At 38.6% G+C, this 12,747-nt stretch overlaps 1 long non-coding RNA gene across 1 annotated transcript in view; it reads right to left on the bottom strand.

The window, feature by feature from the left end:
* The window catches only part of LOC123378080, a 96,155-nt gene that overhangs the window by 65,040 nt on the left and 18,368 nt on the right, over window positions 1-12,747 (bottom strand). The window lies entirely within an intron of this gene.

The raw sequence follows: 12,747 nt of genomic DNA, 5'->3' as shown, positions 1-12,747 counted from the left end.
ATTGATTCTCAGCTCTGAACATGACCATTACTCTCATTGCCATTAATGTGACTTACACATGAATATGGATTGAAGAATAAATTGGCCTTAGGTGCTTCAGACCTATGGAACAATTTCATGAAACAGTTAATGTACAGCTGCTTCGGCTGTTTTTATTTCATCCTTGAACTTTTACGAATTTACATGAGTACCCACATGATGAGTATTCACATGAGTATGGGATGCAAGATCAGACCCATGGTCCATTAAGGACACTATTTATGCTAAGAAATGGGTTTAACCTTTTTTTTTTTTTAACATGCAGTTTTAGAGGTGGGAGAAGAATATTTATTTGTACATTTAACAAATGAATCTTCAGAACTGCTACATCCTGAGGGGAAAACTTAAAATAATAATAAAAAAACCTTTTCAGATTTTAAGAACGTGTATAATGTAGAATTGTACAGATGCTTTTGAAAAAGCGTAGTCAATGCTTTTCCTCCTGCAAGATCTGGAAAAATATTGAGATCTGCCTTGCAGGAGGATGAGCGAGTCTGAACCCAGACCTCTTTTCTGAAAATTGTTTCATTTTGTTGCAGTTGGGAAATATGTTCTAAACATGCGAACAGAACAGACTATTAATTTTTCTTTTTTTGCACTGGTTATTTCCATGAAAGACCAGAGAAAAAGCAGAAGAATCACCTGGTCATTTTGTTTCTGATGAACAGTAAGTGAAAATGATCCAGCAAGAGCAAAACAAAAATGCCTTGGGGAAGAGAGAAATAAAAAAGAATATGAGTTAAACTCTGAACCTCCACTTCAAATGTAAACTTTAGTGTGGCTTTGAGCATGCATTTTGTACTAGGGACTCGACACCTAGTATGTCTGTGAAGCCACACCAGAGCAGTCAAGAGCTAGTAACCCTGATTGGCTCTACCCTAGTGAAACAAAGTGTTTGCTACCAGCAAGGCAGGGCCACTGACTGTGAACAACTCTGCCCAAGAGCTGCCGTGGGGGCAGCAGGCTCGTTGGAGCACGGAAATTCCTCAGCGGAAACACAGGGGCAAGAAGAGTGTCAGAGGTAGTTTTAAAAGGGGAATGCTCTCCACTGCCAGAAGCAAGATGGTAAGACCAAGAAAGCCAGAAAGGGTGCCTGGCCTATGGACGTGGACCAAACCCAAGACTCCTTAGGGGGACTGCGTTCAGGAGCTTGTTGTTTTCCACCGAGCTGTAACTCTCCTGTGTTTTTAAGAGTAAAGTGTATGTGAATAAGAACTCCCTTTGCTCAGCCTGCATATCCTTGCTTTACTGCTGTGTTGTCCCTAAAGCATGTCACTAGAAAACCAGAGCTTCCACAGCCAGGTGGAACTGGTTGGAGGAGGAGTGGAATGTGTCTAAGCAAGGCGGAGGGGGGAGGGGGGGGTTGGGAGGGCTGTGGCACTGGTTCTGGGGTCTAGATAGCCAGACAGCAAGGATGTCATACATGAGGCTGGCATCTGGGAGTCAGAGTTAGGAGCAGTGATCAGTAACTACCCAGACAACTTAGTAGTATATAGAATTCAGCAATTGGGTCCAACCACAATAGACTGAAGTCCATCCAGACAGTGGAACTGGATCAAGCTGTGACTATCAGCATGCCCACGAAGAGGCCTGTGAGTACACTGAGCATTAATTGTTGTGATTACAAATACAATTATAAGAAAACTGCATAATGCTGGAAGATAGTATAAATACAGAGACTAGGTAAAATGTAATGAGACAGTTTGCCTAAGAAAAGAGAACTGAACTTCAATAATCTTTCTTTGTAATAATGTATGAGATCATGTGAACACGTAATACAATTGTTCAACAATTTAGATATAGAGCCCCAGGATTAGAACTCGTGATCCTGAGCTGTGAAAACAGAGGTCTCTACTTGTTGAGCAAAAGCAGAAGCTCTGCTTACGCAGCTTAATCATCCAACAGAGTTGCTAGGTTGACTACTTTATTTTATGTCTGAAAGATAATGACAAATAATACATGCATCTTCTTCTATAGTTTATTCCCAGATATACCAGCAAGGCTGTCTAGATGCTAGAGCATTTTGAACCTTGGGTCCTTGGGGCTTCATGAAGCAGCTCTCACATTTTCCCTAATCTCTTTTTTCCTAGTGCTATACATTTGTAAAGAGATGCCATATGGCACTTACACAGAGAAATCGTATGGTGTGATGCCCTTTCTTTTTTAATTTCACTGGCTTTCTTTTTACATTTCTCAAGTTGCCTTCACAGTTGATGAACAAAGTCCTTAACCTCTTGAGTGCTCCTGGACATCCACTAGACATCCACCAACATGACACTTATGATGACTTTTGATATATACTGGATGTCAAGAATGCTACTGTCATTCAGTTAAGCAGCTGACTGATTAGCATCCAGACACAGTGCTGGGGAACATGTATTGTAACACCTAAGAGTTTAGTGAATATATAACATAGCTGCTTTCTAATGTATGAAAGAATGAGTTCTGCATTGGCATCTAGTGCTAAAAAAGATAGAGATCTCAATGCATGGTGTTATATGGTTAAGAGCGCAGAAGTAGAATTGAACTCTGTTATACAAACTGCACTTTTTTGTTGATTAAATCTTATTTGCTGTCATTTTTTCAGAGGAAGCTGAGTAACTGCCATGTTATGTAAGCCCCTTTTACAACCTAAGGAACAGAGCTACATTGGCTTTATGCAAGTTAAAGTTTTTTATTAATGTTATTAATTTGTTTTTCATGAATGTGCAGCATCAATAGCATTAGCCCCTGCCAGAAGTAGTGTAGGGATTTGGACAGGCATTTAATTAATTGGGAATTTCATATGTGATCATGGTCCCTTTCATAAGACCACATGAGATACATGAGATGAATGTTAAGTGGAAGATGTGGAATTTACAATCTCTCCTTTCTCCCCCACTGTATTTATTATTTTTTATTTTTCCAAGGTATAAAAATGTTTCTATTACATATCACTAGTACACCTAATATAAAATACTGCCAATACCATACAGTTAGAGTCACATAGGTATATATTCAAAATATGGTCTTCATTTGTGCCTGGGCAGCTTTGCCTACACACACAATACTGAATAACGTACACATAAGTGTCACTTGCACATGCAAATACTGTGTGTGATCATTTTGCATATGTAAACATGTGCATGTATTTGTGCATATACAAAAAGAGGTTGGGTTGAGGCCCCTTTGAAAATATGACTCATAGTATCAGCAGTGACAAAATAATTCCCCCTCAAAACCTTAAAAACCCCTGCATTATTTAATAGCCCTCTTCCCCACCCCCACAAAAATCTGAATAAAGAGAGGTTTTGCAGAGTGAACAGGCAATAATAAAATCAATCACTGACAGACCAAGATGGAACAGAGTTCCAAAGTTGAGGACCCTCCACTGAAAAGCTCCTGTCTCATTCCCTAAAGGTATGGTTTTAAGGGCTGGTCAGAATGAATACCACATCTGATTTCAACGGTCAAGTAAAAGTACTAGTAAAGATGCACAGCCAGATCCTCGCTAGTGGAAATCAGTGTACCTGTATCGACATCAGTGGAGCCAGGCCAATTTAGACTAGCTGAGGGTCTGCAGTTTTTATGCAGGCCACAAACTATAAAGAGATTTAAAGTTTAAAAGTCAGAACCTTGAACTGCATCTGGAAATGAGTTGGAAGCCATGTCTACAGTCCCAGGATCTCAAGTTAAATATGCTCCAAGAATTTAACAACACTAACATAGATGAGTTGAAATTTCTAAGGGTAGGTCTACACTGCAATTAAAAACCCGTGGCTGCCTGTGCCAGCTGACTCGGGCTCATGGGGCTCAGGCGAAGGGGCTGTTTAACTGCGGTGTAGACATTTGGGCTCAAGATGGGAAGGTCCCAGAGCTTGGGCTGCAGCCTGAGCCCGAACGTCTACACCACAATTAAACAGCCTGTTAGCCTGAGCGCCACAAGCCCAAGTCATCTGGCATGAGGCAGCTGCAGATATCTAATTGCAGCGTAGACATACCCTAAGTGGCCTATCAGCCAAGCCCCAGGTATAGCACACGACAATAATACAGGCTGGAGGTGACAAGGCATGATCAAACTGTGCTGGTTATTTAAATGTGTTCCCTTGTCATTTAAGATCTGCATTCTCTCCTTCAAGTAAGTGAGTAAGGAAACAGAAAACTGAGTTGTAAAGGAGAGATGAAAATATTGTATAGGTAAAATATATAGACATCCACAAAAAGATTTTACTTCATTTTGGCTCTTTATCTTAATGTATATAATCAGATAAGTCTAAAGCATCCCTTACCACACAGCTGGCCAAAAGCCACTTACTGCAGGACCCGTATGTTGTACATTTTTCACTGCAATCATATTATATTTCACATTGACGGATGTGCTCATATTTCTTGGGCTATGTTGTGGCTTCAGATGTGCACACATGATTTCAGTGGCAGTTTTCTGGGCATATCTGAAGCCAGAATGATCCATTTTTATGTACAAATTAAATCCAGCTTTGATTCTTCTCTATGAACTTTAGCAGCTGTTTCATGACTATGACTGAATGCCACATTGGGTCTTCCCTGAGTAGCTGCATTTTAAAATTGTGATTACTTTAAAAACATTTAAATGAAAAATTTAATATTAGAGATGTAGTATTAACTACTCTTGAATGCCAGAGAGGTAAGTTAACAACTTCTTATGCTTCCCCATTCATATAGAAATTTATACATTTTTCCTGCATCCCAGAGTGCGATTCTTACTTGTTTCTTTTTAAAAGCCTCAAATATATTTGCATTCTCCCCATACCCTATTTTTTTCAGAAGCAAAGTAGTGCAGGGTGTCATCCTCAGTCCGTCACAAGCCTGTTACCCAGAATCCAGAAAAAAGTTTAAATTTGGGTGCTTAAAGTTAAGTATCTAAGGGGGAGATTTTCAAAGGCACAAAGGGCAGTAAAGAACCTTACTCCCCATTATCCATAGTTGATCACATACATAAAGGTGTTGAGCACCCAGTTGAAATTTGGCCACTTATTTAGGTGCCTAACTTGAGGCAACCAAATTTGAATTTGACCTTCCTTGAATATAATACATTTGATTTAAAGTGACTTGGTCAAGAAATAGCCACAGGCTGGAAAACACGTCCTGGTGCTAGTAGTGATATTTTGGACCTAATAAGACATCAGTTGGTATTTGCCTTATATCTAGAATATCTTTATTTATCATTCTGTGTGTTCTTTTGCAGTTAGTGTAAATAAAAAAAAATCATAAAAGAAAAAAAAAGTCTGATGCTAAACCAACAAAAATATAATACCAGGACATCCGAATTCCTTCGTTCGGTCAGATTTAGCCCATATGGTTTTAAAGTAATACCAGGAGTTTCCAAGACACAAACATTTAGTAAAATTTCTATCTTAATGCTGCAGTTCTTAAGTTCCTGCTTGCTTACTATGGCGTTCAATTCAAGCTCAGTTAAATCAATATTGAGTATATGTATTATGTGACAGTTCCATCTAAAAGTATCTAGTATAGAATATGGGCCAGATACAATAGAGCAGCCAAGCACATGTAATTTATCCAACAAATCTAAAGCACTCCCACATTGATTTTTGCAGTTTTCTAGCCCCTAGTCACTGAGCAGAGAAAAAACTGGCTTACTCAGAGTGTACTAATACTTGGGGCTACAAAATGTTCGTCTTAAAGCTCTCTGAGTCGGGGTTGGCTTTTTGTTACCTTTGCTGATGGGTTTTTTAGGTCATTCTAGTATATTTCTCCATTCTGAAATGTTTTCTAGTAGGGTAAGACAATAAAATGGATTTTTAAAAATGTTCTAATCTGTTGATGGTTTTTTTCCCCAAATTTCTATTGTGCTAATGAAATGTTTTAACTATTTCCAAATGAAATTATATTGTAATAACCACGAATGGAAAATTGTACATATCTAAAAAGATGAGCGTTCAGTAATGTACTCAAGTGCATAATTTAACAACTAGAATAAAAGGGACACCAAAACATTTTTGAGACTTCAATTATAATTTTAAAAGTCATTGTTAAAATGACATACATCTATATTTGCAGTATAAGATAATTAACTTTTTTAAGTGTTTTCCATCATAAGAAGATATAAGCAAATTTATAAGATCACATTTATCCAGAAATGATATCTTCAGTATATATTAGAAGAATGTATTTTCTGTTCTATTCTTATTAAAGTAATCGGTACAATTTAGATTTTTTTAAAAATAGACCTGGGCAGCAGGCTATGAAATATGCTTAGATTAAATACTTGAAAACCCAAACTAATAAAAAAAATCCCACAGTGTCTGAACATATCCAGGATTTAAGCATGTTGCATGTCTGGAGCTTTTTTCTATTTTATTTACTCATAAGTATCATTAATACCAAAGATCTACAACCTTTCGTGCCATGTATGTCACTCTCTCTCTTCAAGTCTTTAGTAGTTGCATGCTTATCTATTTCAGTCAAATGTATTTCTTATCGAAAAAAAGAGTGAGCAACCTGACAATACATTGTTATCGAATTTTTTCAGCTGAGACCCACATGTCATTCAGCATTCAGACATGCTTGTGCTTGATTGATGGATGGGTTTGTGACAAATAAAACTAGGATCGGCTTTGCACCTTTTCCCCCATCAGGAACCAGAGTAAAGCATAACTCTGTAACAATGGCGGGATTAGGGATGCATTAGCTCTCCATCGACCAAAACCATCCATTCCCATCAATACTTTGCACTTAATAACCTGAAGCTATGATAAGAAAACAAAAGAAGGAGAAAGGGACAGGAGAAAACAAATCAATAGAAGAAGGGAATGTCTGAAAGATGCACTGTCCAAATGAAGAAAATTTTTTGCTGAATTGCTAGGATAATGCCCCTTGACAAGAGAACAATGTACTGTCAAGGTTTATCAGTGAGGAAGCCAATTGGCACAGTGTTAAACACGGGTTTGGCATTTGAGTGGTGGCACTTATTGTGAATATAAACTACATAATGCCAACGTGCAGATAATATCTACAGATATTTGTTCAATATTACCAGGGTGTCATATATTCTTAAGGATCACAATTACATTTCACAGTTTTCTGAGCTGGATACAAACACAGGGCCCGATCCTGCTCCCATTGAAGGGAATGGGAACGGTATTGGGCTCAACATTTTCGACTTGAACTCTGTGTTAAAAATAATATCCATTTTTATATGTAAATACATCTTTCCCTCTTCAGTACTTATACCTTATCTGCTCTGACAAAGCTGATGTGAAAGACCATGAACCGGACTGGTATCAAGTCCAAGCAGACCAAGAGACATCTTGTGGCCCCACATCCCAGGCAAGCTGGGAAGCCCATAGGCTGGCCCTGGAAACTGATGTGAAGGAAAGTAACTCACTGACAAACCCATTCACCCATACTGGGTCCAGAGCAGGAGGACACTCATAACTTGATTTTCCTGTCTCTGGAAATTTAGGATCCTACTCAGAAAGCTAATGAAATACATGTTTAAAAAGTGTTTATCTACTTTATTCTTCAGAGACTGCTTTTTTATTTCCAAAGCATTCCCATGCTGACAGGGCAGTATGGGAGGATACTGGGGAATGAGTAGCCTGTGGTCCCACTGTTAAAGGAAGGAAGATTTGGGGATCTCCTCGCTTTCTGAGCCATTTGCCATAAGGAGAGATTAGGCCAGTCATGGAGGTAGCACATAGCCCCAAGTGCTCAATCAAGCACACTGCTTCTGCCTAAAGCCAGCAATGCATGGCTGCTGCTTTCTATACTTTGCACCTGAACAACATGGATGGTTGCTCTTTTGGTCATCCAGGGAATGTTTTGTCTTTCATCCACTAATACGTTACACTTTTGTTCTTGCATTACCTATTCATTCTAATTACGTATTTCTGAACTCGGTGGGAATAGATAGCACAGGAACAGAGGCTGTAGATTACCACTGCTGACATTCACGTTTACTTAATCAAATGACATTTATTAAGGTAGGGCTCTGATTGCCTATAAAGTCCAAGCTACAAATATACTACAGGGCATCCCCCAACTCATCAGATCATGAGAAGCAACAGAAAATATTTTGATAGTTTCCTTCCCCCATCTTTTTTTTTAGAACTGTTTAATAAAAGAAGATCGTATCAACAGATCAGTCATTTGCTTTTCAGTATCCCCACACTAGACAACTGTTCTTCAACCTTGTGCCTCACAATATATGCTAGATGTGGTTGGAAGGATAGTCCAGTAATAAAGGCTCAGGATTTGGAACTGTGAAAATTGGGTTCTATTGCCAGTTCTGACACGCACCTCATGTCACCTTGGGCAAGTCACTTACCCCTTCTTTGCTTCAGCTTCTGCATCTGTAAAATGGAGGTTATAACAATTTCCTACCTCATATCAATCTATTCACCTAACATGATGACACACTTAAAACGTACAACCCATAACAAATGAAAAGAAATTTCATAAGGGACAGGCGAGGTTCCCAGAGGTCAATACATTATTCTTTACAAATCCCTTGATGACTATGTGAAAGCTATTGAAAAGATACAGAATTAAACAAAAAAAAAGCCATTGGTTTCTACAGAAGTCGAAAGGGAGTAAAATGAAGTGGAGGACAATAATGGCAGATAGAGGCATAAGAGAGTATTACAAACAAAGGAGAGTTAAAAAGAAGTAGGTTTAACTATGAGAGGAAACAGACGACAATGAACTTTTCAGCTTTGTCAAATACTGGAAGCTGGAGCTTTGGAAATTTATCAGTTACATTAATTATATTAGTCTTTGATAAAATACTTTTGCATTAGTAGCTGCATCAGGTCTATGAAACAATATATTATTACATGTCACGTACCAGACCCCATTATACTAGGCATTGCGCCAACATATAAGAAAAAAATAGTCCCTCTCCTAAAACCGCTTACAAAACCACATAGGTTTTCCTTTTCCAGATGCCTGCACTGCGTGCACACCCCCAAGCCACCAGACAAAGCACTATTCTCCTCAATCCCATCTACAGTTTTGTCTAAATCTGTGCACAACGAATACTGACCCTCTCAACTTCCCGTCTACTCTTCCTGGAGGGAAAGAAGGCAGGCTCCGGTAATGGTTACTTCCACATAGAGGGCCTTACAAAAAGTAAGGCTAATTTTGCTTGGCATACAGCAGAAAGCATCAAAATAAATCCTCCCTAAAGTATTTCTGTACCCCCTAGTTCAGAAAACATCATGAATGAAAAGTCAATGCAGTATAATGTGTGTAACATAAATAAGTTTATAAAAATATGTAGGAACTTCAGGATCTATTTGGGGGGGGATGGGGTATACTGAACCTTTCACTTTTATTTGTACATCCTAGCTTCAAACCCAACGCAGGTAGGAATGATTGAGAGTTACTAAGTTGTAATGGCCTATGTGAAATGGGTTTAATTATCTCACTCTTTTGAACAGATGTTTACTACACAAAAGCCATGAGAACTGGTGCACTTTGAAAGTCACTGTTCAGTGGCCAGATTGGAATGGAGAGATTGAATTTGCATGGAAAGAAACTGCTCTCCCTTCTCAGTCTAGAATTAGTCCCTCCAGGTCAGGCTTTAGGCATCCTGCCAGAGCAGCATAGAGAGGCTTGTTCCACCACGGTCCTATTATATTTGTGCGATATGCTCTTTGGCTATCAATCCAGCACCTTTAACAAGAACTAAACTCACACCAAAATTATTTTTTAAAAATAATCCTTAAAAATTCCATATTTGTCAGATTGAAGTCTAAAAATCCTAAATATTACACTTTAAACATTTTGTTTGCCAGGAGAACTCATGAAAAACACTAACTTTTTTATTTCTGGAAATAATTTTTCCTTAGTCCCCAAAATGTACATTCTAAATAGAACACCTAAAAAAACCCCTGCTGCAAATAGGTACTAAGATAAACATCTCTTTGACTGGGTTTACACCCTTTTTGTGGTTCTTTTTTATGAAGACTGAAGAGAAGAAGTTTACTGGCAGTAAATTTACTGATTCCTGAAACAGGAAATACTGGAGAATATTCACAGATAGCAAATTTTGCATCTGTAAAGAACAGCATTCATATTGGAAACCTGATTCTGAGTTATATTCATTCATTCATTCAGGAATCAGGAAAAATTCTGTGGGATTTATGTACCCAAACAAACCTACTATCAAAACTTAAATTTTGGATATTAAATACAACAAACTGCTCATGAACAATCTTCAGAGCAAGAAATATTTATAGAAATTATACAATGAATAATTGCAATTGAATAAATTTAAGAGAATGGTGAGCTCACTCACATGCACACACACTTTTAATTCAACAATACTATCACCCTCAATGTGCATTATCAAACCACTGAAAAACATACCTCAATGCACAACCTTAATGTCAACAATGATATTAAAATTTCAATCTCAGGCCCCAATCCTGCAACTGATTGCACACGGGTCAATCCCTGTATTCACAGCAAAGCCCTAATGAAGTCAATGCAGGGATGTGCTTGCCCACAGCCAGCTGCAGGATTGGGGCCTTACCATGTTCATATACAACATAATTGATAGAAAAAGAATGCATAGTTAAGTCCCAGATAGGTGATTTTTAACAATACTTTATAAATCAGAAACAGACAAACACACTTGATATTTCTTACTAAAACATAATTTTCATCTTTATATTGACATTATGTTGTTCATAAGGCCTCAAAAAATGTATCCATCTTATCATTTGCAAGTACCAAACTGGATGGGGCAATGGAGATGGGCAGCAGCAGGAGAGGGTAGTGAACTTATATGGGGGAAACTTGTTGGGATGTGGGGGCAGTGGGTAAGGGGACCTTGCAAGGCCTTCAAGAGGGCCAAGAGAGGAGCACCTGTCCAGTTCTGTACACCCGAGGAGGCCTTAGGAGGAGAGCCGTTCTTCTACAACTCCTAAGTCAATAGGAGAGGAACTCCCCACTTACAGACTTCCCAAGGACCTGGAGCCTGTCTCTGAGAGCTGATTCTTGCTAATAGCTTAGCCAGGGGAGTGCCGAATCAAGTAAATGGCTGAGCTCTAAGGCAGTCCTTTGGAAGAAGAATGCTTTCTCTGCCAGCTTCCCCACGGGCGACTTATCCAGAAATAATAACTCGTATAATCCATTCCCCATGAAAAGTAAAATCAACCACAGGCTGCTCTATTCATCATAGTATACATTTTATAACTGGGGAAAAAACATTACATGACAAACACTGCAACATAAACTGAAGTAATTATGACTAACACTGCACAAATAAAAAAATAACACACTGATAAATGTTAAAGGCACCTTATGCTTTAGGTTTGGCTGCAGTCTAGAAAAGAGTGAGTTTTTAAATCTCAAAATTTCTCAGGGCTTTCAGAAATGGCTCTGGAATTTTTCTGCTAAAGGGATCCAAAACCATTTAGATTAAACAAAAAAAGAAGTCTTAAAGGGCTAATTTTAGTCCTTATAACTCAAATCAATTAACAGATTTACTTAAAAATTCTTTACAAAATAATTCTCCTACACAAGAGGAAGTGCTGTAAATTTGGGGAGGACACACTATGCTCTTCGTACATAATAAAGAGGTTAATCCCTGCTCTAAGTGCAAATCTCAATGTATCTTTTAGGATGGAGCTGCTGGGGCACTTCCATAATTAATTGCTTCTGCTGTTTATTTTGTACAAGTGATGATAATGATCAGCTTGTGATAAAATCATTTCCACAGCAGCCAATCAGTTCCTATCTCACTGCAGATAGGGAGTGAGCAAGGAAGATTAGATAACCAAGATCCCAACCCTGCTGTGATTTATATAGAATAGAAGAGGGTGTGGAAAGGCGGTGCCTATCCTAGCAGATGAGCACCCAGGCAACTGCAGAAAAGTACATCCACTGCACCCCAGTCTTATGCTTTCACATACTGGGAGAAAAGAGACAAGGTGTGGGCAGGAAGTAGGTGTGTCGAGAAGCTGTTTTAGATTATTTCCTTATTTTGGCCCCTCCCCTACAAGTGTGAAGGTGTCCACAGAGCAGAAAATGTATTACTCCTGTTTCAGGCAAGTAATAATTGAAAATACTCACCTGAAACAGCTGTCAAAATACAGCACAGGGATTAGCACTGTTGCACATCTAGCTGCACCAGTGAGTAACTTCCTTCCTGCTGTGAGACAGCAGACTCAGGTTTTTGCAAGTCCAGGATTGGGGGCCATGCTTTCATCCAAATAGCATTGATTAGGCTAGGCCAATGGGATGGTTCACCATGGTCCAGACAAACCTTTTTTCTATTTTAGTTTAGTTGGATTTACACACCATCTCCAGCCGTCTGGTTTCTTGCGGGACCCATATAAAAATCACTGAATCTCACATGGTTTCCACCTGAAATTAGCAATTAACCCAGATTTGCAAGAATCTTGACCAGTTTGCAAAAAAGGTTCATGGATTTTGATGAACCTGGCCCATTTTTTGAATTTGTAAGAAAATCTGAAACAAGGCAAATGTTGTTTTGTTTCAGGATTTATGATGTAATTTTCCCTTGTCTTCACCATTAGCAACTCTTAAAAAACCAAAACAATCGTGCAGTACCAATACAGGCCAAGTTCCAGTCTCTTGAATTCAGACAAAGAGTGTGACTGTTTTATGATACTCCCTTAAATTCCAAGAAAACACTCAATGGCCAATTTAAAAGAGCAGGCTTAAAATGGGTGTTAGTTTGAGCTTGTGGTCATTGAT

This window comes from Mauremys mutica, chromosome 9, assembly GCF_020497125.1.
Source record: "Mauremys mutica isolate MM-2020 ecotype Southern chromosome 9, ASM2049712v1, whole genome shotgun sequence".
Lineage (NCBI taxonomy): Eukaryota > Metazoa > Chordata > Testudines > Geoemydidae > Mauremys > Mauremys mutica.
This window is presented reverse-complemented; position numbering and strand designations above follow the sequence as displayed.